This window comes from Triticum dicoccoides, chromosome 6B (assembly GCF_002162155.2).
Source record: "Triticum dicoccoides isolate Atlit2015 ecotype Zavitan chromosome 6B, WEW_v2.0, whole genome shotgun sequence".
In the NCBI taxonomy this organism is placed as follows: Eukaryota; Viridiplantae; Streptophyta; class Magnoliopsida; order Poales; family Poaceae; genus Triticum; species Triticum dicoccoides.
Window position 1 is genome coordinate 456,833,902 of NC_041391.1, and position 3,775 is coordinate 456,837,676.

Consider the following 3,775-nt stretch of genomic DNA (forward strand, 5'->3'; position numbering starts at 1 on the left):
GTGTAGAGTAAGTATTTCCCTTAGTTTTGAGAACCAAGGTATCAATCCAGTAGGAGGCTCCTCAAAAGTCCCACGCACCTACACAAACAAACTGAGAACTCGCAACCAACGCAATAAAGGGGTTGTCAATCCCTTCACGACCACTTGCAAAAGTGAGATCTAATAAAGATAGAATGATAAGATAAATATATTTTTGGTATTTTATGATATAGATGCAAAAAGTAAAGATGCAAATAAAAGTAGATTGAAAGCAAATATGATAAGAGATAGACCCGGGGGCCATAGGTTTCACTAGAGGCTTCTCTCAAAATAGCATAATTATTACGGTGGGTGAACAAATTACTATCGAGCAATTGATAGAAAAACGCATAGTTATGAGATTATCTAGGCATGATCATGTATATAGGCATCACGTCCATAACAAGCAGATCGACTCCTGCCTGCATCTACTACTATTACTCCACACATCGACCGCTATCCATCATGCATCTAGAGTATTAAGTTCATAAGAACAGAGTAACGCATTAAGCAAGATGACATGATGTAGAGGGATAAACTCAAGCAATATGATATAAACCCCATCTTGTTATCCTCGATGGCAACAATACAATACGTGCCTTGCAACCCTTTTTGTCACTGGGTAAGGACACCGCAAGATTGAACCCAAAGCTAAGCACTTCTCTCATGGCAAGAAAAACCAATCTAGTAGGCCAAACCAAACTGATAATTCGAAGGGACTTGCAAAGATAACTCAATCATACATAAAAGAATTCAGAGAAGATTCAAATATTATTCATAGATAAACTTGATTATAAACCCACAATTCATCGGATCTCGACAAACACACCGCAAAAAGAGTTTACATCGAATAGATCTCCACAAGAGAGGGGGAGAACATTGTATTGAGATCCAAGAAGAAGCCATCTAGCTAATAACTATGGACCCGTAGGTCTGTGGTAAACTACTCACAACTCATTGGAGGGGCAAGGATGTTGATGTAGAGGCCCTCCGTGGTTGATTCCCCCTCCGGCAGAGTGCCGGTGAAGGCTCCAAGATGAGATCTCGTGGATACAGAAGGTTACGGCGGTGGAAATTGTGTTTCGTGGTGCCCCTGGATGTTTTCGGGGTACGTAGGTATATATAGGAGGAAGAAGTACGTCGGTGGCCGCCCGAGGGGCCCACGAGATAGGGGGCACGCCCTACAGGGGGGCGCAGCCTCCTATCTCGTGGAGCCCTCGGCTGCTTCTTGACTTGCACTCCAAGCTCTTCGGATCATGTTTGTTCCAAAAATCACGCTCCCGAAGGTTTCATTCCGTTTGGACTCTGTTTGATATTCCTTTTCTTTGAAATACTGAAATAGGCAAAAAAAATAGCAATATGGGCGGGGCCTCCGGTTAGTAGGCTAGTCCCAAAAATGGTATAAATGTGTAAAATAAAGCCCATAAACATCCAAAAGGGGTAATATAATAGCATGGAACAATCAAAAATTGTAGATACGTTGGAGACGTATCATTAGGTTCTGCTCATTTATTTGCACTGGCATCAATCTTTGATTGCCCAGTGATGTAATTTCCTGTAATATATGCTGGATGTGCAATGTTATTCCCTGTATGTCGTACCTTTGCTTGATTGGTTTTGGTCCTGTGCATAATTGCTCCTCATAATGGGCTCAAATTATCTAACTTGGCCTAAAGACATGTACGAACTTTAGTGTGCCCATTAAGTTAATGGGCCGTTACTAGGCCGAAAGTTAATGGTCGGCCCTCTTACCTCCCGGTTCGTTAATAGGCCGACATCGAAGCGGGCAACAGGTGGGCCCAATTTATATAACGGGCCGTTAACAGGTCGTTACTAAGTTTGGGCTACATATGGCCCAACTATACTGTAGGCCTTTAGCAGGCCGAAAGAGATAGCGGGCTTGTACTGGACCCTGAAGAGCATGGGCCACTAAGAGGCCGAAAGTCAGGTCGTATTGTAAACGGCCCAACTGTGTTGTGGGCCTTTAGCAGACCGAAAGAGAAACCCGGCTGGTATTGGACCATGAAGGGCATGGGCCGTTAAAAGGCCAAAACTAAGGTCCGACTACAAATGGCCCAACTCATTTATGGTCCGTTAACAGGCCGAAAGGCACACAGGGCCAGGAAATTGGCCCAACACTTAAATGGGTCGCTAAAAGGCAAAACTCAGGTCTGACTACAAATGGCCCAACTGATTTATGGGCCGTCAACAGGCTGAAAGTGACACCGGGCCGGAAATTGGCCCAACACTTAAATGGGCCACTAAAAGGCCGAAACTCAAGTCCGACTACAAATGGCCCATCAGATTTATGGGCCGTCAAGAGGCTGAAAGACACACCGGGCCGGAAATTAGCCCAACATTTAAATGGGTCGCTAAAAGGCCGAAATATGTACATCCTGAAAATTGGCCCGTCCATTGAATGGCCCGTTAACAGGCCAAAATCTCATCGGGCCGATATTGAGCCCAAATATATAGCGGGATGTTAACGGGCTCGAACTGACGATGGGCTGCAATGGTGTCAAATCTTTAACGGGCCATTGACGGGCCGAATTGGCACATCTTGTATGGGCCATGGGCTTAAATGGACCTGACATAAGTAGGCCTTATATGGGCCGGCCTACTAACTTTTACTGGGTCGGCCTTTTTCACCGGAATGGGCCACTATTGGGCCGTGTCACATGTTGACCTATCATAGGCGCCTCATGTCCAATGAGCGGATGAAATCTGTCCCAACAGTGAGGCAACACGTGTTTCCTGCGGCCAATAATGATTTTACACGTGGAAACTCCCCATTGGTCCGGGCTGTTAACGGGTTATTGGATCTAAAACCGGACCCGATAGCTTAACGGCGTTCCGTTATGGTGGATGCCACGTGTTGGTCACCCTTGACGAAAGCACTTCTGTGACGCGCAATTTATCGTCATGGAAGTGGACACTTCCCTGATGATAATTTTGGTAATGTCATGGAACACTTCTACGATAGGACAGGTATGACTATATTGATTCTGTCATAAAATCGTCAGGGATGTACATGCATGATAAAAAACGCGACCTACTGTGACAAACACGTATCATCACGGAAGTGTAATTTTTTTTTGTAGTGGTGGATGTGAAGAATAAAGTCTTCTATCCAGACCGCAGGGTCTGTCGTTCTGTCGTATGCCTCGATATTCACGGGTTTAAACCCTTCTGGAAATTCATGATCCAGCACCTCATCGGTGAAGCACAAGGGGTGTGTAGAACCCCTGTATTTGGCTGTGTCACGGCGCGGGCCCGACGGTTGTAGTGTTCGGTGTTGGTTCCGAACTGGTAAGTTACCTATATATTTGGTTTGATGGGCCTGATCCTGTGCGTGTTCCCTGGATCCATAAATGGACCTGGTTCTGCCAGCCCTTTTGTCCAGGTCTTCACGTAAATCGTGTTTCTGGTTATGGGTTGCGACCTCCTTTCCTTTATGAGGAGGGGGTGCAGTTTTGTGTGCGGCGTTATTAGCCGCCCTGTCTTGACTATGAGCTGGTCGGACTGGTTGATCAGTCGTATTGTTATTCGGCAGTATGGGCGCAGTAGCATCATTGTCGAATTCGGGTAGCAGTTTGCGTTTGGGGTAGCTATTTGTTTGGCGATTACCGCCGTATTTTTCCTTAGTGTCGAGCACTTTGTTCCATTTATTATTGAGTGTATCCTGTGCGGCTTTAAGCTGTTGCTTCTGCTTCTTCAAGCTCCTCGCGGTGGCGATAAGTCTCTGGTGGAGGTGCTC